At 50.6% G+C, this 27851-nt stretch overlaps 1 protein-coding gene across 6 annotated transcripts in view; it reads left to right on the top strand.

The window, feature by feature from the left end:
• Nucleotides 1-27851, top strand: part of TNRC6A (trinucleotide repeat containing adaptor 6A) — a 160486-nt gene that overhangs the window by 11259 nt on the left and 121376 nt on the right. The window contains exon 1 of one of the 6 annotated variants that reach the window (XM_066275820.1): nt 22246-22486. The exons of the other annotated variants lie outside the window; for them this stretch is intronic. The gene's annotated coding sequence lies outside the window, so the exon portion shown is untranslated. Of the gene's footprint in view, nt 1-22245; nt 22487-27851 lie in introns of those variants that run through there. 6 annotated transcript variants of the gene reach the window in all.

The raw sequence follows: 27851 nt of genomic DNA, 5'->3' as shown, positions 1-27851 counted from the left end.
ATTTTAGAAGGACCTGAAACCTGTGTAAGTTTAACCAGCGTCACCCCAATACATTCAATTACAGTAAATAAATAAATAAATAAATGTTAGGTGATAGCTACATATCAAAAATACATATGCTTTTCAAACATATAGAAAAGACATACAAAATAAATATATCAGGCCAAGTGAAAACCTAAATAAATGTCAATGGCAGAAATATTACAAGAGAAATTATGTGATAAAAACAAACTATAAGTAAATAACACCAGACTAATGAAAAAAAAAATATCAAACTACTTAGAATTTTAAAAATTACCTATATAAATTACTTTGGGGGAAGAGAAAATTAGAACTTCACTTTCTGTTTATGTACGAAATAACACAAAACTGAAGAGATGTGGGCAACCCAACCATATTTTTAAATGCTTTTATTAAGAAAGAATAAAAAGAGGCCTCTGGCCTGGTGGCTCAGTGGATAAGTGTCATCCTGGAGTGCCAAGGTCGTGGATTTGACACTCCCCCCCCAGGGAGAAACCACCCGTGAGTGCACAACTCAGTAGAACGAGTTGATGCCTCTCTTTCTCTTCCTTCCCTGCTCCCTCTCTCTCTCCCTGCCCCCTTCCCACTCTCTCTCTCCATTCCTCTTTCTCTCTCTTTCTCAAACCACTGGGGAAAAAAAATTTTTTTTAAAGAATAAAAGAAATGAAATAAGTTTCTGATAAAAGAAAAAAAAAGAGGTTATGAGTAAGAACCAAGTAAAACTAAAATAGTAGGCTGGTGGAATCTCTTACGATAAAAGCAGACATTGTTAAATTAAACAACCGAGAGAAATAAAGGTTAAATAAATGATTGATCTGAACCTTTGATAAGATAAATAAAACTCTATAGAGAAATTTATCAAGGGAGATGGAGTGCCTGTTTCAAAATTTGGAAATATTTTAGTTTTTGTGTGTGTGTGTGTGTTTTTTTGTATTTTTCTGAAGCTGGAAATGGGGAGAGACAGTCAGACAGACTCCCGCATGCGCCCGACCGGGATCCACCCGGCACGCCCACCAGGGGCCATGCTCTGCCCACCAGGGGGCGATGCTCTGCCCCTCCGGGGGCGTCGCTCTGTTGTGACCAGAGCCACTCTAGCGTCTGGGGCAGAGGCCAAGGAGCCATCCCCAGCACCCGGGCCATCTTTGCTCCAATGGAGCCTTGGCTGCGGGAGGGGAAGAGAGAGACAGAGAGGAAGGAGAGGGGGAAGGGTGGAGAAGCAAATGGGTGCTTCTCCTGTGTGCCCTGGCCGGAAATCGAACCCGGGACTTCTGCACGCCAGGCCGACGCTCTACCACTGAGCCAACCGGCCAGGGCCTTTGGAAATATTTTAAATAGAGGGGAGGGGACAGAGTTATCTAGGAAGACAGTTGAGATTTAGAAAGATGTCAATTTTATGCTAGTACATGAAATTTTTTTTATTATTTTATGATGCTTTTGGGGGGCAATCAAGATACATCGTGAACGACACTTCTTAATAGATACCCAAGTGCTGAGCGTGTCTTGCATTTCTGAAATATTAAGTTTTCTTTAGTGATATCTTATTTAACATGATATTTACCAATGAGTTTGGTATATAGCTTTTGTGAGATGATTTTCCAGTTTTGATGTGGCTTTCACAGAGCATTCTTTACTTCTTCGATATGTTTAGACTTTATATAGCAGCGGAATTGTTTATTTCTTAGCTATTTAGAAGAATTCCTCTAAGAGGTCCTGTGGGTCTAGTGCAGGGGTCCCCAAACTTTTTACACAGGGGGCCAGTTCACTGTCCCTCAGACCGTTGGAGGGCCGGACTATAAAAAAAACTATGAACAAATCCCTATGCACACTGCACATATCTTATTTTAAAGTAAAAAAACAAAATGGGAACAAATACAATATTTAAAATAAAAAACAAGTAAATTTAAATCAACAAACTGACCAGTATTTCAATGGGAACTGTGGGCCTGCTTTTCGCTAATGAGATGGTCAATGTGCTCCTTTCATTGACCACCAATGAAAGAGGTGCCCCTTCCGGAAGTGCAGCGAGGGGCCGGAAAAATGGCCTCAGGGGGCCGCATATGGCCCACGGGCCATAGTTTGGGAACCCCTGGTCTAGTGGATTCTTCTTAGTGAGCTGGTTCTTAATATTTTCAGGTTTGTTTCTGCTTACCATTTTAAGATTTCTAACATTGTGTTTATTTTTGGTATAGTTATTTATGTGTTTCCAGGAAATCATCTATTTTATTTGGGTTTTCAAGTTTAATGGCACAAAGTTTTGCCAGGTACTAAATCTTTTTATTTCCTCTGTTTGGGGCTTTTCCCCATCTTCTAAATAGTCTACTCAGTAGTTGATCTGTTTTCCTCTCTCTCAGCCTGTCCCAAAGAGCCTTCGGGGATACTGGTTAATTCTATGTTTTTTAACTTTTTTCTAATTTACTCATCTCTTTACTATTTTCTTTTTTCTGATTTAAGATAGTTTGTTGTTCTTTTTCTAACTTCTCTGATTGAATATTACATTCATTTGATTCTTTTGCCTTCTTTACAAAGGTGTTGGTTTCCTCTTAACCCAGCTGTGGCCGTGTGACATAGGTTTTGATATGTGTCCACTGTATTTTATTATTCAAAATGTTGAGAAAATTTGGTTTGAAATTTTACTTGGACATCTTCTTTTCTTTCCCCACACTTCTATCTGACCCCGATGGATGGTAGGTTTTTTTTCCTTCTAATTTTGGTTGCTAATGTCTAGTTTCCTCATAGTGTGATTTGAAAATGGTCTGTACCATTTTGACTTCTTGCATTTTGTTGACATGGTCTTTGTGGCCTGATCTATAATCCATTATTGTGCAAATTCCATAAGCACACGAAAAGATGTATGAGGTTTATAGCATTTGGTGCAAAACTACATTGGCCTGACCTGTGGTGGCGTAGTGGATAAAGGTGCGACCTGGAAATGCTGAGGTCACCGGTTTAAAACCCTGGGCTTGCCTGGTCAAGGCACATATGGGAGTTGATGCTTCCTGCTCCTCCCCCCTTCTCTCTCTCTCTCTCCTCTTCTCTTTCTCTCCCTCTCGCTCTCCTTTCTAAAAAAATGAATAAAAAAAATAAAAAAATAAAAAAAATAAAAATAAAAACTACATCAGCTTTATTTATTTATTTACTTACTTACTTATTTATTTACAAAAGAGACGGAGAGATACAGAGACAGGAACAGATAGGGACAGACAGATAGGAAGTGAGACAGATGAGAAGCATCAATCCTTTGTTGTGGCTCCTTTTGTTGTTCATTGATTGCTTTCTCATATTTGCCTTGACCCAGGGGACTCCAGCAGAGTGAGTGATCCCTTGCTCAAGCCAGCGACCTTGAGCTCAAGCCAGTGACCTTTGGGCTCAAGCCAGCAACCATGGGGTCATGTCTATCATCCCACACTCAAGCCAGCGACCCCGCGCTCAAGCTGGTGAGCCCACGCTCAAGTTGGAGACCTCGGGGTTTCGAACCTGGGTCCTCAGCATCCTAGACCTATGCTCTATCCACTGTACCACCGCCTGGTCAGGCAACATCAGTCAGATCCTCTCCGTCTTTATCTTTAATTTCCCTGTCCACTGTGGACCGGGAAAGCTCCAGTGAGCTCCAGTGGGTCTGTTCTGTTGGCCTCGGGTGTCTGTGAGGAGCTGGTGCTCGGACGCCTCTGAAGCTGTCGTCCGCGGCGCTCTTGCAGCGGGGAAGGCTTGGCCTGGGCGCAGAGTTTAGACAGCCCGTGTCATCACAGAGCACCCCAGCTGCTCCTGATTGCCTCGTTTAACTGCGGACCCACCGGCGTCTGATACTCACTCACATCCTGAACCCTGCTTTCTTTCTGTGAGGTTTCCCCGGCCTGTCTTGGTTCAGACCTTTCAACCTTCCCAAGAAACTTGGTTTGACATATTCTTTCTATTTTAACCAAAAGCTGGGTTTTGCTTTATTGGCCCAATCTGAAAGTCTTCTCTTTAAATTACCTCTTTCCCCTCCCCTTATTTAACTCCACATACATTTATTGAGGTAACAGATATGATTTGTTTCAAGTCTCCCATCTTCTGTTTCCGTTGACAACATTCCCTGTGTTCTCAATGATGTGACACAAGCACTATGCCTCCTTGGTGCCGCCTTACTTTGTAGCTATGCGTTTCTGGGTCATTTTTAGCTTTATAATTTTAGGTTGGCTTTATATACTTTCAGGTAATGTTTTAAGTCTCTCTTTTCTGATTTGTCGCCATCAGAAAACATCTGTTTAATTCCCCAAATAAAAGGAAATAGGTATCTGCCTGCTGGGTTTCTGTCCTGTCAGTTCTTCCGCTGGGGAGGGACTGGGGCAGAGCTAACCTGAGCCGCGGAGCGGTGGGCACAGCTGGCCGCTGGCTTCTGCTTCATTCATCACAGGGGTTCCCCAGACCCCCCTTTTAGCCAGCAGTGGCGGAGCGGGGTGGGGGGAGACCAGGGGACAGGCAGGGCGGACCTCCACCAGCCACACACGCCCTGCGGACACCTGTCCGATTATTGTCTTGATCAGTCCAGCCCTTCCGGGCAGGGAGTGGTTGGAGCGAGGTGTTGGTGTGATGGGTCTGCGGCAGCTCCGTGCACCCCTGCCGCTGGGAACACGGTGCCGCCACCGCGCTGGTTTTCTGCCCCCTGGTGAGATGCTGGGACAGGAGCCTGGGGCTCCTCCTCCAAGGGCGGGTGAGGCTCTCCCCCCACCCCACCCCGCCCGCCAGGCGGCTGGCTCATCCCCTAAATGGTCTCTTCTCCAAATTGGGGGGGGGGCAGTAGTAAGACGTTTCAGGATTCTCGCCCTCACCTTCTACCTGTTTTTCACAGCTCTTGACCCTTCCTGGGGCTGCCTATGGATCGCAGGGGACTTCTGTATCCTTATCATTGACACTTTAAAACCACAACGTGGGGGAGAGGGGGGTCCATAAACCTTCCTTTTTTTTTTTTACTCTAAATGTTTCCAGTGTCTTTTTTAAAAGCTGGATTCTTGTCAATCTTTTGTCCGTTTCATTGTATTGGGAGAGGGAAGCGTCTCCCATTCTGCTTCTGCCCACCCGTGTATTTCAGAAACTTCCCTTATTCGCTGCGGTTTCATATTCTGTTCTGCAAAGGTACCATACTGTAGCTAATCATCCTCCTATTTACAGAGCCGTTCTTAATTACTGGAACAAGCGATCAATGCCCAAGCAGGGGAACCATCGTGTTTACACAGACCTGGTGGAATTTATAATGGAGGTCGCCCCCAAAAGTCATCATCTATCAGAGATCGTACAGATATCTGTATTCTTTAATGCAGACGTTCCATTTGTAGAAACGTATTTTAAGCTAATAACTACAGAAACGCCCCGTGATTACTGTGCAAGCATCTTGACTGGTGCTCTATTTGGAAAAGCAGAAACATGGAAAAGATCCAGCGATCCAACAACAGAGAACTGGTTAGAAAAATGATGGCCCGTTCCCCCAGTGGAATCCGTGTGGCCCACAGCCCCGGCGAGGTTGTGGGAAAGGGGCCGTGGCTGTATTTGCAGGGGCCGATGGTAGGTCCGCCGCCAGTTGTATTTTTCGGTCTATGTTCACTGGCCTTCTAGCAAGTAGAAGTGACCCCTAGATTCTAGCAGTGAAGAGACTCCTCGCCCCGGTTCGGGGAAGGTCGGACCGCTCTGAGTGTGTGAGTGTGTGTGTGTGTGTGTGTGTGTGTACCTTATCCGAGAGTGTTTGCGAAATCTACGTGATAATCTTTTCACCTTCGTCACTTCTGTGGAAAGCGCTGGGTTTCTTGGAAAGAGATGGCCTGATAAGCTTTTTTCGACAAGGGTTTGAGGCCACAGAAGGTCTAGATGCCGTCAGGAATGCCTCGCCGGACCCAAGGGACGAGGGAACGGGCAGATGTCCCCGGCGTCCCCCACGTCATCGTCAGCTTGGAGATGTGCTCACAGCCTCGCAGAGCTCAGAGAAGCTGGAATCTTCACAAAGGTTACGGCGGCGGCAGCGGAAGGGCACAGATTAAAATCGGCCGAGGAGAAGGGTGCAGGGGGCAGAGTCCAGGTGCCGGCTTCCCGCTGGGACGCCCCCTGGAGTCACATGCTTCATGCTTCAACAGCGACATGCTGACCACACACAGCCAACGTTGTCAACTGGGGAGGCTCACCTAAGCCGTGGCGCCCATGGTTGTCACTGGGGGGCGGGGGGGGGCAGTCTTGTGGACATGCAGTGACCCTGCTGCGGTCTTAGTTACCTTTCTCCAGCCGCCCCAGAAGTCAGACTGACCTGGCCTGGCCCCAGGCCCCAGGTACATAAAAACACTCTTATCAGTTAGGGTATGCCAAGGACTGCTAGGTTATCTCCCGGGAGCAGATCAAAGGCCAGTCCTCTGGGGCGGAATGGGCCCGGAATGTGCCGGGTTTGACCACCACGCCAGCCTGCTGAGTTAACCTCTTAGTGCACGGAAGGGAAGAGTGAATTTAGAAAGGAGGGAAGAGATCAGAAGACCCCGCCCAGCGACGCGCCCTTGCCCGCCACCTCCCAGAGGTCCGGGAGAAGCCCGTGTGATCCATCCTGGGGACGCTCTCTGTAAAGGAGGAGAGCCTGGGAGCACGGAGGGTCGTCTCAGAGAAAGCGTGTCTGGGCGTACGGGTCACAAGGCAGAGTCCCGAGGACAGACAGAACCGGGGGAGGTAAGCCGTAGGGACGGCGAGAAGGAGTTCCAGGAAGGGCTACGGTCAGATTCTCACATCAGGAGCGCAACCCTGGAGGCCAGGAGGCTGGTCAGGGGAGGAGGCGAGGCACACATGTTTTTGTGAGACACGTGGCATGGTCTTCTCTTGTGCTTTTTCCAAAGTGGTGGTCTTCAGCTCGCCCACCCCACTCGTGTTAGGGTCTCTGAGCATCGGGGCTGGGCATTAATATATATATTATTTATATATATATATATTAATATAAATATATATTCCCTGGATGCGTGGCACAGGGCTGAGATTCAGCGCTCAGACGCGGTTTTTGCCGTAGCGCCGGTGGTGATTTTAGGTGGGACCTTAATTCAGGGTCTCCCAACCTCACTGCTATTGATGCGGCAGCTACTTGTCTCAGGCCGTTGTCTTCTGCATTGTAGGAAGCCCACTTAGCAGCACCCCGCCCTATCCACTGTCTGCCCCTGGCGCACCCCACTCCCCAAAGCAGACTCTGAAAATATCTCCGGACACTGCCTATGCCCCTAGGGGGTCAAAATCGCATGTGTTTGAGAACCACGGCCTAAAAAGAGTTGCTAAAGGTGCCACTCGTGGAACATTTTCTTGGTGGTGGTAGTGGGGGTGTGTGGTGGCAGTAAGTCTTCCCCTGCCCTCCTGAATCCCGTGCTGCCGGTGCGTGGATCTAACCTGTGTGAGGTGCTGGCTGGCGCGGGGCCGCGGATGTGGGTGAGATTGGCACTGAGGGAATGCTGCAGGCCAGTGTGTGCCGGAAATCGGAGCGTGTCCGAGAAACCTGGGGAAAGGAATACAGGAGTTCAGCCTGGGGACGGCGGCGACTCCGACAGCTTACTCGCTGGGTTACCTTGTTTCTCCAGTAGCTTTTACGGACCGAGGCTGTTCTAAAATGCCGTGGTTTAAAATAACAGCACCCCCGGGTTCAATTCCCGGCCAGGGCACAAGGAGAAGCAAGCGCCCATCTGCTTTCCACCCCTCCCCCTCTCCTTCCTCTCTGTCTCTCTCTTCCCCTCCCACAGCCAAGGCTCCATTGGAGCAAAGATGGCCCGGGCGCTGGGGATGGCTCCATGGTCTCCTCCTCAGGGGCTAGAATGGCTCCGATTGCAATGGAGCAACAGCCCAGATGGACAGAGCATCGTCCCCCGGTGGGCATGCCGGGTGGATCCCGGTCAGGCACATACGGGAGTCTGTCTGACTGCCTCCTCACTTCTCACTTCAGAAAAATACAAAAAAATAAAAGAAAATGAAAGAACAGCACTCCTTATCACGCACGAGCCCACCACTCAGCTGGGGGACGGCTCTGGTCTTGTCTGGGCTCTCCCGTGGGTCTGTGGTCAGCGACGGGCTGGAGAAGCTGCTTGGCTGGTCCTGGCGAGGCTCTGTCACACGTCTGGGCCTCAATCACTGGACTTCGCTCCACGTGGTCTCTCATTTCACAGAAGACCAGCCAGGCCTGTCCAGATGGTGGTGTCAGGAGGGGTTATGCATGGCCCCTGAGGCCCAGAGTTGGAACTGACCCATCGACCCTTCCCCTGCCTTTCTTTTTGGTCCAAGTAGATCACAGGGCCAGTTGCTAGGAGAATAGATCACCTGTCTTGATGGAGGGAGCTGCAAAGTGACTTTGAGACGTGACAGATGGGGGTGGGGTGGGGGGTGCAGAGTTAGGGCTGTTTTGCAACCTGCCACACTTGGGCAAGTGACTGACTTGACCTCGTCAAACCTCGGTCTTCTTATCTAACAGGGATGGTACTTCCGGCCTCCGAGTGGCTGTGAAGATTAACGCCTCGTGCGTCATCGTAACCACTTCTGAGCAATAGCTGTGATTCCTCTCCTGTCCTGGTACTCTTTAATCTCGTTCAGCGTGTGCGGCTCGCTCAGGGAATGACGTCTGAACGCTTCTGCGTCCCTCGTAGAGCCTCTGTGAGGTGGCCCTCGTGTCCGCCCGCCCCCTCCCCTCCAGGGATTCTGAAACACTTGACGTGGTCCAAAGGTGCCTCTTCCTGCTGCGTGCCCTGTGCTGTCACCAAAGCGTTCCTTCCACTGGCATGTCCCCTGGCCCCTGGGGGCTAGCCCCGCCCTTGCCCCTCTGAGACGAGGTTGGTATTTGTTCTTAATTAAGGTCAGCAGTGGCGTTGGGGTGGGGGCACCCACGGAGCGTTCGAGGTCACTGCACCACAGAGTGAGAGTGTCACCCCCTCTAGTCGCTTTTCAACCCTCCTTGTCACAGACAAGGTGCATCCGGGTGCTCGCGCGCCTTGAACACCTCCTGAACACTCACCCACCCCTCTTCCCACGGGCAGCGTGAGCCTGGGTCTCAGACTTTCAGCAGGAAACACGGGTCTGTCGGAATTGGACGGCGTTGACTGTTTCCATCATTTCTGTGTTTCCAGCCCCTTTCTTTTCACGGCCAGGGATACAGAGTAGCTCCACATTTTCTTTTTCTTTTTTCTTTTTTTTAAATTTTTATTTATTCACTTTAGAGGGGAGAGAGAGAGAGAGAGAGAGAGAGAGAGAGAGAAAGAGGGGAGGAGCAGGAAGCATCAACTCCCATATGTGCCTTGACCAGATAGGCCCAGGGTTTTGAACCGGTGACCTCAGCATTTCCAGGTCGACGCTTTATCTACTGCGCCACCACAGGTCAGGCAGCTCCGCATTTTCCACCGTGCTGTCGAGCTTCTCTCCACACCACGTTTATTTGTGTTTTTTTTGTTTGTTTGTTTTTGTTTTTTTGTATTTTTCTGAAGCTGGAAACGGGGAGAGACAGTCCGACAGACTCCCACATGCGCCCGACCGGGATCCACCCAGCACGCCCACCAGGGGCGATGCTCTGCCCCTCCGGGGCGTCGCTCTGCCGCGACCAGAGCCACTCTAGCGCCTGGGGCAGAAGCCAAGGAGCCATCCCCAGCGCCCGGGCCATCTTTGCTCCAATGGAGCCTTGGCTGTGGGAGGGGAAGAGAGAGACAGAGAGGAAGGAGAGGGGGAGGGGTGGAGAAGCAGATGGGCGCTTCTCCTGTGTGCCCTGGCCGGGAATCGAACCCGGGTCCCCCGCACGCCAGGCCGACGCTCTACCGCTGAGCCAACCGGCCAGGGCCACACCACGTTTATTTGGCCAAACAAAAAGGGGAGCAGTTTCAAGGAGAAAACTCTGATAGAGGGAACCGTGTGTGTGGCACTCAGGACAAGAACGGAGAGGTAGCGCGGGGGTGACAAGTCCGGAAAAAATACTGAGATCCGTCAGCCGCGCCGTCTCTTCTAGCCAAAGCCGCGCGGCTCCGACAGCACCCCGAGCTGGTCAGGGCGCCCTGCCTCTGCCTGCCGCTTCCGTCCGTCCGCAGTCTGCGAGGGCGGTGACCACGTCGTCCCAGCCTCCCGCCCCAGCTCCCCGGAAAGAGGACGATGGCAAACTCAGGCCTTGCGCTACCCTGTGCCAGAGAAGAGGGAGTGAGGTCACGCGTGATTCATAATCCTGCGCTCAGCCCCAGGGTGCTATCTCCATGGTGACAGGAAGAGGAAGCGCGGGAGGAGGAGGAGGAGTACTTGTAGTAACAGTCGGAGCAGCAGCAGTCACAGTAGCGGGGGTACCCGCAGTCACGGCAGCCGTCGTGTGACGGGAATATCCGTAGTAGTGAGAGTAAGGAGCGCTGACTACGCCTCTGATGTAGGTCAGGCCTCGGGCTTGCCTCTGCGCCCGCTCATCTAGTCCTCAGCAAGCCCCGTGCTGCTCCCTCGCGGCCCCCCTTTCCCAGATGAGGGGACTGACACACACGGAACTGAAGCCATCAGCCCCAAGCCGCTTGGCTGGGAGGCCGCGGAGCTGGGGTCCTGGGGTTCAGCCTGACTCCCCAGCTGCTGCTCCCCATGGCCGGCTGGAGACTCCGCCGTGCTTGGTCTGTCCCCAGAGGCAATGGGGCGCTGTTGCCACAACTCACAGATAATCCATGGGAGGGAATTCTGAATCGGTTTGAATATTTAAATCACGCCCTAGGACAGCAGTACCAGGTATCTGCCTCTTGTCCATCCAGGGTCCCCAGGAATTGAGCAGGAGAGCTGAGGACTCTCCCGTCTCCACTTCCAGACAACCCCCCCCCAACTCCACCCATGCCATCCGCTGCCTCTGATCTCTCCCTTCACTGAAAAAAAAAAAAAAAAAAAAAAGAGATTCAGATGGAAAAATACTGGCACAGGCTGGACCTAGGCTCCTAATAAAGACACTGTGTCTCCTGCCTCCGCTGCTGCTGTTGCTATGGTGACGGCAGCCCTGGCTCTCAGACGGCTTGGGTCTGTAGGGAGGGAGGGTGGACCACGGTGAGGAAACAAGTGGATTTCTCCAACCTGTCTGCAGCTCTCTCACCTTCCCCATCGCTGTTCCCTCCCCCACCCCGGACAGCCCCCGCCCCCGCACTTCCTCAGAGGGTGGCTGAAGGTAGGGGCGCCGCCCCCCCGGGCCGTGGTAATTAGCATCTGGCCTCCAGCCCGGTCTTCTGGCCTGAGCGTGCTCCACGTCCTTCTCCCAGCATCCCTCTGACAACACTGCGGAGGTGGTGCCGCAGCAACAGCCTCAGCGCCAAGGTCACCCCCAGCGCCCTGCCTGGGTGGGGGCGGGCGGGCGGGGGGGAGGGGCGTTACACACACCACTTAACACCTCGCTGGTGTCTGAGCCTTTTGGGTAAAAGATTGGGATTTTTAAAAAAGGGGGAGGTGTCCTTCGTGAGATGGTTAAGGCTAAGCGCCCGATCTCTGAGGGGCCGAGAGATGTCATTTGGGGTCCATCCATCAAGTTGTCCAGGAGGAGGAGCCAGAGCAAGATCCAGCATCAGAGATCCGAGAAGGATGAGGGCAGAATCCGAAAAGTGTGTGTGTGTGTGTGTGTGTGTGTGTGTGTCAGGATAGGTTTGGAACCTAGGGTGCTGTAGAGGATGGTGGTGACGGTGACAAGGATGTTGACCGTGGTGGTGACAACAGCACCATGTACTGAGCATCCATTGTGTGCCAGAGACACGGCACTTAGCACTGGACAAGTGATGCCGCATTTAATGTCGGCTACGTATATACACTAGGATAACAGCAGTCGTTGGCGGCTCCTGTTGCTACACCCATTTCAGGGATGGAGATTTAAAGCTTGGCAAAGTTAAGGGTCCCATCCTGGGGGGGGAGGAACAGTCATGCCAATCCAGAATGTGGAACATTCTACAAGACCACTGGCCTCGGGGCTTCAAAAATATCTATGTCATTTATGAAAGGGGAGGGATCTTTTCTAAGAAAAAAAGAAAAGAGAGGAAAGAGACAGAAAACCATGGGTGATCCCACACTGAATCCGATGTGGCAGATAAAAACAGCCACGGAAGACATTTGCGAAACCTAGGTGAAACTGAACACGGGCTGCATGGTAGAGTCACCGGGAAACGTTGTCAGTTTCTGCTGGGGGTGAGACCGGTGTGGCGCTGGTGTAGGGGAGTGTCCTCCTCTGTAGGTGAGACGGGCTGAACTACGTCAAAGGGCAGGAACTGTCACAACGCCTATAATTTACTCGCACGTGTACTTTTTCCGTGACGTTTTCCAACAACCAATTCTCTGGTTCTCTGGACACCACCAGGGTGTCCTGAGACAGTTCAGCCCCGTCCTGACACCAGCTACCCAGAGTTAGCCCAGATCCCGCAGGTGAAGGGCTCAATCCCACAGGACCGCCCCGTTTCAGATGCCCGACTCAAGCCCTGGTCGTCCGTCGCCTGTGCCTCTGCCCCACCAGGTGTGTGTCCAGCTCGGGTTTGGACGTTTCCTCTCAGACAACCCACTGGACTCAGGAGAGAGCTTTACTTCCATTTACCGGCGTACTAGGAAGGATGCAACTCATGAACGGTGGAAACGGCAGAGATGTGTACGGCCAGGGGTGGGAGAAGGGGTCGAAGGTTCCGTGCCCCCTCTGGGCACCCCCCACACACACACCCTCCGCCAGCCCGTCAGCGTGTGTTCACCAATCAGGAGCTCTCTGCACCCCACTGTAAGAGCTGTTGTGGAGGCTTTGATTCATACCTAGGCTCAGCAGGGCTGGTTAGATTGTTGGCCTTGGCCGTTAGTGGTCAGCTCAACCTCCTCTCCCTGGAGGTCACTGAGGCTGAAAGTTCCAACCCTTTTACTCATGCGTTGGGCCTTCTTGTGACGAGCTCTGTCCTGAAGCCACCGGTCATCTCCTTAGCACACAAAAGACACTTCTCACTGGAGGGTTTTAGGAGCCTGTGCCAGGAAGCTGGGAAGAAGATCAAATATTTACTTATTTTATTATATTACACCTGCACACGCGCACAGCCAATGTAGCAAAATGTTAACAATTGTTGAACCTAGGTGGTTTTTCATTGAGTTATCAACAACGTATCATATTTGCAAGTCACGTGAAGCCTGGGTTTTCTTCTCCTTGTCACAGTGACACAGTGAAAAAAGCAGGTGCATTGTTCGAGGTGTTGTGACAGAAGCTGATACTCTTTATGTATTCTCCTCCAGCAACCGCTCAGCACACGCATGCACACGCACACACGTGCGCAGGTTGCTCTAAATCTGAACAAGCCTGTGAAATAAACTTTTTTTTTTTTTTTTTTTTTTAGAAAGCATCACTAGAAAGATTAGGGAGTGGCTGCCCAAGGACCTGTGTCCGTCAGTCCGCTCAAATTCTCACAGCAACCCCGCGGATTCAGAGTGGCGTTCTGATGGCAGAGGGGGCCCATCAAGAAAGCAAGCCCCCCCCGCCCCCCCCCGCCCCCGCATGGAGAGAACAAACTGAGACACCAGAAAAACACAAAAAATAGGATATCTTGCATCAGAAAAGTTTAGATTCTCCCTAGTTAGTGACGCCGGAGTTTCCTAAGAACGCAGGGTGTCAGGGGGTATGGAGGCGTGTTAGCTTTGGAGGAGGGCTCCTTGTAGGTCTGGGACAGGGCGTTCACACCACGCTGGCCTCTGCACCCCTGGGACCTTTGCTGCTCAGGGTCCTGGACGGGACACAGCTCCACAGTCCCTGCCCAGGAGCGGATCCACCCGGCTTTTCTTCCCACTCCCCCCCCCACCCCGTGTCGGAAGCAGTCCTCTTCGTTTTTGCCTGACGGGACTATTTCCAGTCAGAGCATTAGTGCTGAATGAAAACACACACACACAGCCAGCCTCCTCAGAGAAGTCCCAGGAGAAACATTTAATTCAGACGGGCCTTGTAACGCAGGAACGTGCTGGAAGGATGAAACAGTGAAGGGCGGTTTACACCCGGTGTTTCTGCCCCTCCCCCTCCCGGGCACCCCATGTCCTTCTGACACCCCCACCCCCACCCCATGCCCCCTTCCGAAACCACTCTCATCCTGGGCACCAGGCCTCCTCTCGGTCACCTCGGTCCAGGAAGACACCTTGAATTCTTGACCGGGTCTGATGTAGCTGGTCCCTTACTTTCCTCCCGACGTTTTTCTCCTTCAGAACCCATGGCTTCCTGTTCTCATCCCTCTCATTGCTCCTTTATCTTCTTTCTCCCCTTTTTCCTGTTCTCTTTACCCCGCCCATTAAGTAGTCCTATTCCTCGGGGTTCCACTAAGCTCTTTTCTCTCTACACTTAGTCACGTGTCTTTCGACGTCACCACCGTGCCCCTGAGCCCCTACTTTGGTGCCCAGCGGTCTCCTGCATGTCACCTGCTGTTCTTCAGCTCCACGTGTCCAACGCTAGGCCTGTTGTCCTTCCCCGAGTCTGTCCCTCCTCCAGGGTCCTTCCTCGCGGGCAAAGGCACCAGGCTCCACCAGTGGCCCCAACCTTGAAACACAGGGGTCATCCTGACTGCCTCACTCACCATGTCCAGCCGGTCCCAGACGTGATGAGCCCGCCTGTGACGCTGGCTGTGCGTGGCAGGACCGCTGTCTTGTGTCTCAGGCTCATAATCTCTAGTGGCCTCATCACGCCTCAGCTATTCTGTAGAGGTCACGAGGGTTTGAGCTTGGGCTCTCACATCTGTCATTTTATCCCACGCACTGAGGATCGGACCCATGTACAAAATAAGTGTTTAGTGTCTGTCTGTTGAATTACCAAATAACCCTCTGAACAGCCCCTGCCTTGTGTTCCCGCCGGGGCTGGACTATCTTCCCCACGGCAGGACCTCCAGGATGTCCGCCAATGGCTCTTGCCTTCTGACTCGCATGCCCTTTGGATAAGCTCCTGCCCTTAGGCGTGGGTTTGGCCTATTCAACAACTCGTAGTAAAGAGAATATGGGCAAAAGAGGCGACGGGATGTCACTTCTAAGATGAGGGAGTGACGAGACCCTGGCTCCCATTTCGCTTGCGGTCTCTGAGGGAAGACACGACCATGTTGGCTAGCCTGTGGAAGGCTCAGCATGGGCAGGGATTGGGGAGGTGCCTCCAGCCGGCGGGCGGCAAGACCTGCCAACAACAGCCGTGTGAGTAAGCTTGGAAGTGGACGGCTGCCCCGCTTGACCCATTACGTGAGACCATAGTCCTGGCCAGGATGTTGGCTGCAGCCGTGTGTGTGTGTGTGTGTGTGTGTGTGTGTGAGAGAGAGAGAGAGAGAGAGAGAGAGAGAGGAGAGAGAGAGACTGGTCCACGGAAGCTGTGAAGTACTAAATACTTAAATACTTATTGTGTTAAGCTGCTAAATTCCAGGATAATTTGTTACCTAAATATCCATAACTAACACATCACCTAAGACACAGTTTCAAACTGCACGCTCTCAGCCCTCTCAGAGCCTAAGTTAACTGTGGTTCATCCACCCTGCGAATCCTAAGGAGTGGTTAAGAGACTAAATTGATACAGTACTAATGTGAAAAGGTTTTCAAGACATGAGCATTTACAAAGCAAGGTTCAAAACAGTCGTTACTGTAGGGCGCCTTTCGTGTAAGAACAACACAACTCAACACAACAGATTGTAAGATGTATTGATAAATACATGTGACTGTGTGGACATCATTCTGGAGGTACACATGTCAGCTGACCACGGCTGTCACCTTGGTGGTTAAGGACTTAAAACTTCGTCTACAATTTTTGATGGCTTCACAGCCTTTAGCCTCGGCTCAAGTGTCTACAGTTTTTGAAATTTTTACACAAAGATGATGTTTATGTGTAATTTTTGTAATTAAAAAAGCAAATACTACTTTTAAAGGAAGTAGAGGTTTAACGTTCAGAATGGAAGAACCTTTTTTTTTTCAATAAGTGAAATTTATTCCAATAAAACTCAAACCATAAGACTATATAAAGGAGAACATAAAAGTCTGTAATTACCTTATCTTCCCAATTAATTATTAAAAACAGTTTGTTTTATATTCTTTCATATTTTCTTCTAAATCCAATAAATAAAAATAGGATCTTTTTTACTTACTATTCTGTAGCCAGATTATAGTTATATTAACAATATGTGTGAGCATCTTTCTACACTCATCCATATGAAACTACTAATTTTTTTGCATAGTTGCATGTTATTCCATATATATGTGTATGTGTGTGTGTGTGTGTGTTGTAATTAATTCAACTACTAAAATTTAAGCTCCATGAGACTAATATTTCATAAAGCTTGTCTTCTGCTGTATCTCAGGGGTTAGGACAGTGCGTGAACCTTAGTGATTACTCAGAAGATACCTGTTGAGTGGAATTAATGGAACTAGTCAACCACTGATAAGACAGTTGGTTTGATTTCACAACAGTACATGTTTTCACACCAGCACGAATGTGTCCTTGAGATGAATCACTAAGAGGACATTGCTGGGTCACAAGGGATATCTTAAAAGTTTAAAACCCGTTGCCAAATTCCCCTTGTGTTTAGCTTCTACTTTATTAAGATCCTTACCCACCTAGGTAAAGCCCCCGCGTCCCCACGCCCTCACCGTGGTGAGGCGGAATCCATCCCCCGGCAAAGCTGTGATAGGAGACACAACTGTAAATATTGTGCTGGGGAAACTGGAGAGCAGGGCTTTGGTGAGATTGGGGCAGAAGGCTCTGAGCCTACCCGGCATGCCTGGCAAATTAATTTAAATGAAGAGTGCCTCGGTCAGGGTCCCAGCAGGGTATGAAAAGGCACGCTCTAATTAGGTCATTTGAAGAGCAGTTAATAAGGGGGCTCTCTCTAAAGGAGGGCAGGGAGTCAGAAAACCACAAGCATCTTCAGGGACTAATTACAGTGTGCTCTGTTATCACCCCTGTGGTCACCTGGAGGCTGAGAGGTTTATGTGGAGGGGGCCACCTCGCAGGAGCTGCGACCCTACAGCGCCAGGATCCTGGAGACCCCACAGGGAGGAAGATGGAGAATTAATACCCACCCTCATTCTTCTCTTCCCCCACCCCAGCCAGCTTCTGGGACTCTCCAGAGGGTCCAAACCATTGACTTCTTTGAATAGTTCATGTGCTTGGCTTCCCAAGGCCCAGGGCATACGGCATCCAGTAAGTGCTCAATAAAGACGTCATTCTATTTAACTATAGCAACAATCCTTCTAAGTGGCCACTCACCATTCACTGAGGAAACTGAGGTTCAGAGAGATTAATTAACGTACCTAAGGTCACACAGCTAGTTTTGGAGGGCTTCCGAGTCCCACGCCCCTTAAGTGCTCTGGAGCTTGAATCTGGGGGCAAGGAGCCGATAGTCAGCACCAACACTTGGCCCAATATTAAACCCCTCCAACGCCAGCCAGGCCCTGAAGGGCGATGGTGGTAGGAACAGACGCCCCAGCAGCGTCTACACCGCCTGTGGTGGTAGCTCAGGTAAGGTGCAGCGGAAGAGCCGCCCGCTCTCAGCCAAGCTCCGGGGTGGCATCTCCAGGGCCGGCACCCAGGGCGGATGGGCACCTGGGAGAGGTGGCAGAGCTCAGCCCCACAGGCAAAGTACCTGACTTCAAGTCCTGGCACCGTCCCCAACCGGCCCTGTCCACGTGGGCAAGCTCCTGAGCGCTACCTCCCGCCCGTCTCTTCGTGTGCGAAATGAGGCTGACCCTCGTTCTTCCTTTGGAAGGACTGCCCTGAGGACTCGGTGGGTTAAAACAGGGGGGCTGCTGCCCACCCAGCACATTAATATCAACATACACTCACGGGGGACGGCCGCTTCCTGGCCTGGCTGCTCTTCAAAAGTCCTGCTGGACCGCCTCTCGGGTATTAGACAGAGGCTGCACCCCGAGCCACAGGTATCCTGTCCAAGGCTCAGCAAGCTCCTCCCATCCAGGGCCATGTTTTTCAGCTCTGTGGACCACACCTCTCTGCCACCACGACTGAGCTCAGCTGTCGGAGCCGTTCCCTAAAAACATGGGCGTGACGGTGCCCCAATGAAACTCTGTGGCGACTGCAGTTCTGATGTCACCCAGTCCTGACCTGTCACAAAATACGATACTGTTTCGACTTTTCTTTTTTCCAGTGACTTAAAAAATTTAAAATTCGTCTCAACGGGCGGGCCCGACAAACACAGGGGGCGGGTCAGATGCAGCCGTCTGTCAGTCACCAGCCAACCAGGAAGGCACCCCGAGCGGTGCACGTGAAACGTGATGTCCTTCTTCTCTTCTGCGGAATCAGGTCGGGGAGGGAGCCCCCTCCGTCCCCACCCAACCTCTTCCCGTTGAGAGAGGCCTGCCGCCAGCCCTCTGGGACGCAGCCTCTAGGTCGTGGCCTCCACGCTGTCGGGAACCCCAGCCCCTCGGGCCTTCCTCCTGCTCTTCCCGGGAGCCACGTGTGTCTCGCCGTGGGGCTTCCAGAGGGCCCTGGTCCCTGTCCCCACTGCACCTGCTCATCCTTAAGCGGCCGGGTCCTGGGACTACTACCTTTGTCTCCTTTCAAACCCAACGTGGCGCCCGATAAACACCCGTCCAGGGCTGCGCTGCTGTACCAGTGGGGAAACTGAGGCTCAGAGAGATTTTTCTTTTCTTTTTTTTTAATGAACTTGTTCAAGGTCTGACAGCTCGTGTCGGAGGACCCAAAGCCCTGTGTTCTTGTTCTTACGTGCTCTTTTCTGCTAAGAGTGCTGCCCTTGGGCGAGTCACTTAACCTCCCCGGGCCTCCGTGTCCTCCGTCATCGGTGACGGGCGGACGGTGACAAGCGCGCCGCCTTCCCCGTCAGACTGTCGCGGGGACCGAATGAGCTAACGCAGCTCGGACGTGCAGGAATGTGCCTGGCACCCAACCAGCACCGCACGTGAGTCTTGTCAGCCACGAAGGAGACGCAGGAGGTCTTAGGTCTTAGGTCTGGGCAAGAAAAAAAGGCTCGCTCCTGCAGCCCTGGGGCGACACGGGCCCCTCCCCGGGACTCTGAGCGGGCGGGGGCCACCGCCCAGCCCAAGCGCCAGCGCCGAGGACCCTCGGAGGAGAGGCTGCCGGCCGTTTCTAGCGCAAACCGGATCCCTCCGACTAGGAAGTGAGGCCAGCCTGGCTCGGTGGGGGTTAAGTCCAACCAGAAAGTGTTTATTTTCCCGTGTCTGGAAGGGCCTCTCTGGTCTCCATGGCAACGTGATTTCCTGTCCTCGTTTTCCCTTGGACGAGATACCTGCTGAATGCAGAGACACCCGGCTGCAGCCAGGGGTGGAGACCAGCCCGGAGGCTGTCACGCCCCCCACCCCCACCCCGCGCCGGCCAAGGGGCTGGCGCGGTCCCGGGTCCGTGTCACAAGCGCCTTTGTTTACCGGTCCAGACATCCGACTTGACGGTGACGTCATGGAATCCAGCCCGGAATCCAGCTCAGAATCCTGGTTACGCCCCGTTTTCTTTCTTTTCAAGGGTTTTGTCTCCTTCTGAGGCCAAGGAAACAGAGGCTCGCAGGCACCCCGTGGCTCGCTAAGATTATTTGTAAACCCTTCGAATCACGGGGCCTACCTACCCTGGGAACTCCACTAACAATCATTCATTCATTATTTTATTCATTCAACAAACCCCTGTGTACTGGATCCAATGCCCAGACTGTGCTGGAGCTGAGGAAACAAAGGGAAATACATGGGGTCCCTACTCTCGGGGACCCTCTGCCCTGGAGACTACAGCTAGGCACGTACACCACTGACCACTGGACAATACGCTGGGTACCTTGACAGAGGAGGCCTCTTCCGGGCTAGAATGTCACTGTGGCGGGCAGTCTGTTCCCTGTTACCGGCCTGAATTCAGATGAAGCTCTTAAACTCTGTAAGCAAATCGTAGCCCAAGCCTCAGTCTTCTCATCTGTAAAGTGGGAATAACAGTGGTTCCCCCCTTGGGGGGCACGTGTGTGTGTGTGTGTGTGTGTGTGTGTATCACAGTGGTTAAGAGTCTGTCTTCTGGCCTGACCAGGCAGTGGTGCAGTGGATAGAGCGCCGGACTGGGATGCGGAGGACCCAGGTTCGAAACCCCGAGGTCACCAGCTTGAGCATGGGCTCATCTGGTTTGAGCAAAAAAGCTCACCAGCTTGGACCCAAGGTCACTGGCTTGAGCAGGGGGTTACTCGATCTGCTGAAGGCCCGTGGTCAAGGCACATATGAGAAATCAATCAATGAACAACTAAGGTGTTGCAACGAAAAACTGATGATTGATGCTCATTTCTCTCCGTTCCTGTCTGTCCCTATCTATCCCTCTCTCTGACTCTCTCTGTTTCTGTAAAAGAAATTTAAAAAATAAAAATATGTGAGCCAAATATATAATTAAAAAAAAAAAGAGTCTGTCTTCTGGAGTGAGCTGATGGGTTCCGGTCTGAGCACTCCCACTTTCTAGCTCCGTGTCCTTCAGCCTCTCCGTTCCAGGAGGACGGTCCTAATGCCCACTGCGCAGAGCTGTCTGAGAGCTAAATAAGGGAACGCATGCATTTAAGACAGGGCTCTTAGACCTGCTGTGTTATTACCACTACTGTCAAGGGACCCCCAGGAGCCAAGAGGAGGGTGATGCCCGGTGTTGCTGGCGAACTGGGAGATGAGAAGCGAGACACACTCTGCCAGAGGATAGATAACTAGATGTTCCATGTCTACTCCCCCCCCCCCTACTTCCTTGAGGTTAGATCACACCTGCCCTGTTTCCCCGTCTTATCCGCCCCTCCTCGCACTTCCCGTGCGGTAGGAAATCAATGCGCGTGAGGACGGCTGAATGGCGGATGCGTCAGTCCAACCTCTTCACCACTGCGTCTGAGATCTTTTACAAGATGACTTAAGACCCACGGCGATGGTTCATTTTCTATGTCAACGTGACTGGGCCTCAGGGCGCTTAGATGTCTGATTAAAACATGATTCTGGGTGTCTGTGACAGTTGTTTTGTTTTTTGTTTTTGGATGAGATGAGCATTTGATCCATAGACAGAGTAAGGCAGATGACATTCCCAAATGTGGGTGGGCCTCGACTAACCTGTGGACGCAGCCTGAATGGAATAAAAGGTTGGGTGAGAAAGAATTCTGTCTCTCTGCCTGACTAGACACTCAAGCTGAGATTCAGTCTGCTGCTTTCAGACTGGGGCCCAGGCTGGGGTTCACACCATCAGCTCCCCTGGTTCTCGGGTCTTCAGACGTAGACTCACACTAGAACCATTCCACTGGCTCTTCTCAGCCTCCATAATCATACAAGCCCATTTTATTTATTTGCTTATTTATTTATTTAGCAAGTGATAGAGAGCGATAAGGGAGGGGGGGCAGACAGGGACAGACAGACAGGAAGGGAGAGAGATGAGAAACATCAATTCTTCGTTGCGGCTCCTAGATTGTTCATTGATTGCTTTATCATATGTGCCTTAACTGGGGGGGGGGGGGAGTTCCAGCTGAGCCAGTGACCCCTCGCTCAAGTCAGTGACCTTGGGCTCAAGCCAGCGACTTTGGGCTTCAAGCCAGTGATGTTTAGGCTCAAGCCAGAGACCATGGGGTCGTGTCTATGATCTCATGCTCAAGTCAGCGACCTTGCGCTCAAGCTGGCGAGCAATCACTCAAGCCCACAACCTAGAGGTTTCGAACCTGGTTTCCTGGAGTCCCAAGCCGACACTCTATCCACTGTACCACTGCCTGGTCAGGCTATAAGCCAATTTCTTATACTAAATCTCTTTATACACACTTCCTATGTTTTCTGTCCCTCTGGAGAACCCAGACAAATATGCTTAGTCTAATTTCTAGAAAGTCTTTCTGACCCTTCAGCAGCAGGCTCTGGTTGTAACAAATCTTAAGAAGCCATGGCTCTGTAGGCTGTCCCAGCTTTCTTGGACATCCTTGGTTTCTTCCCTAGCAGGTGAGCCCCGACTCATTTATTTACCTACTCCCGTTTATTCAAAATAACAATGGTGACCATCCAAGGAGCGGTGTACAGGATGCTTTGAGATAAATCGTGAAGGAGATGGCGCCACTCCATCTCTGTCCCCGTCTTTGTTCCCTGTTCAGTCCTCTCTCTGCCACCCAGAAACTCCCTGGGGCATGGATTGACCCTCAGCTCCAAGCAAGCAGGAAGAGGGAGGAGCTGGTTGATCAAAGCCCCAATCGTGACTATTTCATCCTCCATGGCAGTGACTGATTGCGAAATCCAGGCCATTCTCCTCGAGACAAGGGTTGGTTTAAAAAGGGGCAGTGACCCAGCTCAGTCCAGTGAGGTCAGTGGGAACTTAAACAAGGGCTCGTGAAACTTCAGAGAAAGCGTCAATATTCCCCAGCCTCTCCTCTTCCGAACGCTGTTGAATGAAACGTGGAGGCCCTCACTGAAGCTGCCTCTTCCTTCCAAGCCTGTAAAAGGAAGGAAACCTCTGTAGGGTGGAGCCACGGCCAGCAGAGCAGGAGCCACTGGGTCAAACCAGACTTGAGTTCTCCTCCATATTCATGTCCCCCGTTGGCTAAGCCAGTTGGAGGTAGGTTTTCCGGGTTTTATTTATTTATTTATTTATTTATTTATTTATTTATTTTTTTCTATATTCTTCTGAAGCTGGAAACGGGGAGAGACAGTTAGACAGACTCCCGCATGCGCCCGACCGGGATCCACCCGGCACGCCCACCAGGGGCAACGCTCTGCCCACCAGGGGGCGATGCTCTGCCCACCAGGGGGCGATGCTCTGCCCCTCCGGGGCGTCGGTCCGCCGCGACCAGAGCCACTCCAGCGCCTCGGGCAGAGGCCAAGGAGCCATCCCCAGCGCCCGGGCCATCCCTGCTCCAATGGAGCCTCGGCTGCGGGAGGGGAAGAGAGAGACAGAAAGGAAGGAGTGGGGAGGGGGGCGGAGAAGCAAATGGGCGCTTCTCCTATGTGCCCTGGCCGGGAATCGAACCCGGGTCCCCCCCGCACGCCAGGCCGACGCTCCATCGCTGAGCCAACCGGCCAGGGCCGGTTTTACGGTTTAAAAAAAAAAAGTCAGGAGCATCCTGACTGGTATAAATATGTCATATGGGGGTTTCGACATCAAGGACACCATTGATTCTTCCAGAGAAGAGTGTGACGTGGGCTTTCAAAAGAGCCCTCTGGTGGCACAGAGGAAAGTGACCAGGATGTCAGACGAGGCTGGATCAGGCTGGAGGGTGTCGGGAGTGGACACGGTTCAGGAAGAAATGAAGGGAGGACAGCGAGAACAGGAGGCTAAAGTTGACAAGTATTCTTTCTCCAACTCTACATGTGCTGAGGCTGCGGGTCACATGACAGGCCCCTGGGGAAAATATAGGAATATTCATCCATGCATTTATCCCACAGTCTTTGAGCTCACATTTTAGTGCAGGGACAGACAATAAACAAAATGAACAGGTGCACGTATAAATCAGTCACGTAGTAATACATGCTATGGAGAAACCTTGTTTCAAGGGGAAAGGAGTAGGGTGTATCAGGGAAGGGAAACTATTTAGCCAAAGGTTCCCACTCCCTAGTCTTCAAAGGTGCAGGTCTTTCTCAACAGGAAGCTCCAAGGAATGGTACCTTTCTGTAATCTGTGGCTGACAACGTACAGGAAAAACAAAGCTATTATAATAAACTAACCCTTCAAGTTATTGGGTGCCTACTATACAAAAACCAAAAGGATTGTTTCAATCCGTCCACAAATGTTATTTTAATTAATACAGTAATTCTCATCCCTTCTATGTGGGGGATACACTCTTAAGACCCTCAGGGGCTGCCTGAAACCTCAGATAGTACCGAACTCCATATGTACCATGTTCTTCCTACACAATGCACGCGCGCACACACACACACACACACACTCACACACACACACACACACACACAGCTTTTCACTTAAAGAAAGCACCTTACGACTTCTCTTTGACACATCCAAATTGCCAACATCGCTATTCCTACGCTTTGGAGCCGCTATTAAGTCAGATCAGGGTGACTCAAACACCAACACTGAGATACCTGGGCAGTCAGTCTGATACAGAGACGCCTGCTGAGTGACCAACGGACGGGCAGGTCTGCAGCGCGGACACGCTGGACAAAGGGATGAGTCACTCTAGGTGGGACAAAACTGCTGGGCATGAGATTTTATCACATTACTCAGAAGGGTGCGCAATTTAAAACTTTGGAACTGTTTATCTCTGGAATTTTCCATTTGATATTTTTTTGCCGCACCGTTGACGATGGCTAACGGAACCCGAGGAGAGTGAAGCCATGAAGAAGGGGAAACTACTGTATCTATTTTGTAGGTAAGGGAACCAAAAGTCAGTGATGTAGAGTCAGCCACCCAAGACGGCCTGGTAGCCATCGATCCACACCCGGGTTTACATAGCGCTGGACCCTTTGTTCTGCCTTTTGACCCTGTGATGCTAATTTAGTATGGTAACTCCTCTTTGTTACAAACCTGTGTTTCCTGGGAGCTATGATTAGTTAGTATTCGCTGAGGCAAATACAGAGAAAATGAACTCGTTACAAGGGCTATGTTTGGTAAGGTAAGCGAGGTCTTCCCAGTGCATTCCAGGAGGGGAAGCATGACAGAGACAGCTGTCTTACCTCAAGAAGTATCTAGCTTTTTCACCAGGATTTTTTATTATCTCTCACTCCCTTGTTACATGTCTCTCCTTTTAAATTTCATTTTATTATTATTATTATTATTATTATTTGCTTTCAAACTTACACTCTGCAGGGCCTGCCTGCAGTTTAGTTTGTTGGCAGTCTGGACCGTTCCAGAAAAATGAAGGTCTTTGGTCCTTGGAGCAGTGAGTCAACCAGACTGCAGAGAAAAGACACCTTGTCCCTTGCTCTTACAAAACAAAACAAAAAAACCACGTAGTTATGGAAACCCCACATTAGAGACCCAAGGGCCAGCGAGCAAAGCAAAGGGTGCTGCGTGGATGACCCTTGTTTGAGGTTCCGTGGCTCCTCTACCGCCGCTATTTTTAAAATATACTTATTGGGTTCCGTTAATGAATAACATCATATACATTTCAGGCGTATACGTGTATAACACAACATCTGCATACTCCAGTGCGTGCTCCCCACCCAAGGCCTGGTCTCCTTCGGTTATCACGTATTCGACCTACTTTATCTTCTTGCCTTTATTTCCAACCTCTTCTCTTCTGGGAACCGCCAGTCTGTTGTCTCTATCTAGAAGTTTGGTGTGTGGGGGTGTTTTTTGTTTGTTTTCATGCTCTACATATTAGTGAAACCCTGTGGCTCTTGGCCTTTCCCCTCTGGCTTGTTTCACCGAGCATGATGCTCTCGAGGTCCATCACGTTGTCACAAAATGCCTTATGTCATCCTCTCTTACGGCTGAGTGGTATTCCGTGGTCACTATGTGCCACGTCCTCTTCATGCAATCACCCGTCAAAGGACGGTGCGGTTGCTTCCACGCCTTGGCTACTGTGAATGGAGCTGCAGTGAACACAGAGGTACACATACTCTTACAAATACGTGTTCTCAGATTTGGGGTGGGGGAGATACCCAGAGGAGGGACTGCTGGGTCATACGGTAGTTCTATTCTTTTTTTTTTAATTTGTTTTTTAAAATTTTATTTATTGATTTTAGAAAGAGGAGAGAGAGAGAAAGGCTGGGGGGAGGTGGAAGAATGGGAAGCATCAACTCATAGTTGCTTCTCGTATGTACCTTTGACCGGGCAAGCCCAGGGTTTCGAACCAGCAACCTCAGCGTTCCAGGTTGATGCTTTATCCACTGCGCCCAAACAGGCCAGGCGGGAGTTATATTTTAATTGTTGGGAAAACCTCCATGACTGTTTTCCATAGAGGCTGCCCCAGCCGACATTCCCAGCAGCAGTGTGTAAGGGTTTCCGTATCTCCACCTTCTCTCTCTGACACTTATTATGTCCTTGTTGACAATAGTCATCCTAACAGGTGTGAGGGGGCATCTCATTGTGGTTTTTGATTTGCATTTTCCTTACAACTAGTGATGTTGGGCATCTGTTTACATATATGTTGGCCACCTTTTCAAAATTATAATTTAACTTTTTAGTAAATTATTTTAATAACACATATAATACATGAATATATTCTCATTAAAAAATAATTCATGTGGCCCTGGCCGGTTGGCTCTGTGGTGGAGTGTTGGCCCAGTGTGTGGAAGTCCCAGGTTTGATTCTCGGTCAGGGCACACAGGAGAAGCGGCCATCTGCTTCTCCATCCCTCCTCCTCCCTTCTTCTTCTCTCTCTCTCCTCTACTCCCACAGCCTTGACTCAATTGTTTCAAGTGCATTGGCCTCAGGTGCTGAAGATGGCTCCATGGAGCCTCCCCCTCAGGCACTAAAAATAGCTTAATTGTGAGCATGGCCCCAGATGGGCAGAGCATTGGCCCCAGATGAGGATTGTGGGTGAATGCCAATTGGGGCACATGCAGAAGTCTGTCTCTCTTTCCCCTCCTCTCACTTAGAAAAGGAGAAATAATAATAATAATAATAATAATAATTAATGTGTAACAGATAAGGTTAAAACCCTCTTAGTTACTATGGTTGATCCTAGGCTTCCCTGCCCTGCCCTGTTCAGTGTGTTTGGAGTATATCCTTTCCAATGTTTTCCTAAATGTTTTCTTTCTTTTTCTCTTCTTTTCCTTTTCTTCTCTTTTCTTTTCCTTTTTTTAGGTGAGATGAGGGGAGACTGAGGCAGACTCCCACATGTGCCCCAAAACTGGGATCCACCCTACAACCCCATTTGAGAATGATGCTCGAGTACTGAGCTATTTTTAGAGCCTGAGGCTGACCTGGTTAGACCAACCGAGCTATACTCAGCTCCCGGAGCCATGCTCCAACCAATTGAGCCACTGGCTATAGGAGGGGAAGAGAGAGAGAGAGAGAAGAGGGAGAGAGATGGAGGGAGAAGCAGATGGTCACTTCTCCTGTGTGCCTTGACTAGGAATCAAACCCAGGACATCCATATGCCAGGCTGATGCTCTGTGCACTAAATGATTTCTTATTCTATAGAATCTGCATACTGTTGCTATCTATGTGTTTTTTTTTAATTTAATGGTTTAATTACATACTGTACATGTAATTTTGAAATTTTTTAGTCTTTAAGAGGTTGTTAACACCTCACCAAGCATTGTTCTTAGTGAAAACCCGTGAAGAAAAGCTAATATTTATCACAGTTCCAGTAGGTGCCAGACACTAAACCATTTACGGACATAGCGTAGAGATCTCAGATTTGAGCCAAAGGCTATATTCCCCCAGGGAAAATCGGTAAATATATTCCCACCTGCAGATATTTTAAATAATTGGTTATTAATAATAACACTATGGAAAATAATCATAATGAACATACTCGTCCTGTGGCAAAATAATTTAGTGAGCTATTAATTCATCATTTTTTTCCAGTGGATTTCCCCCTCCTTGCCTCCAAGAAGAGAGCCAGACTGTGTTCTGTCACCTGCATGCAAGGTCTTGGTCGCAGGGAAGAAAGCAGAAATAAGCTCAAAGCACCCCCATCTCTGGCTTTGTCCTTCAAAATCTCTTTGCTGTGGGACATATGTTAGGTCATCTCTAAGGACAGAAGAAAGGTAAGTATCTTAGACGGAGGAGAGGCAGAACAGTGAACGTCGGGGGGGGGGGCAGAACTGTCCCCAAGACCAAGAGTGGGCTAGAGACAGGCCTGTCCCCATCCATGTCCCACCTGTGACACCCCCCGGAGAAGGTGGCAGTGTCTGAGAGGGAAATGACCTCACGTGCCCATACGGACTGTGGCCCAGGGCTCCCAGTTTAGCCAGCGCCCCTGTGTCCAAGCCCTGTGCAATGGTCAAGCCACTTCTCTGGAAAAAACCAGCACGTGAACTCAGACAATGGGGCTAACTAAGCGCAGTGACCC

Source organism: Saccopteryx bilineata, chromosome 4 (genome assembly GCF_036850765.1).
Source record: "Saccopteryx bilineata isolate mSacBil1 chromosome 4, mSacBil1_pri_phased_curated, whole genome shotgun sequence".
Lineage (NCBI taxonomy): Eukaryota > Metazoa > Chordata > Mammalia > Chiroptera > Emballonuridae > Saccopteryx > Saccopteryx bilineata.
This window is presented reverse-complemented; position numbering and strand designations above follow the sequence as displayed.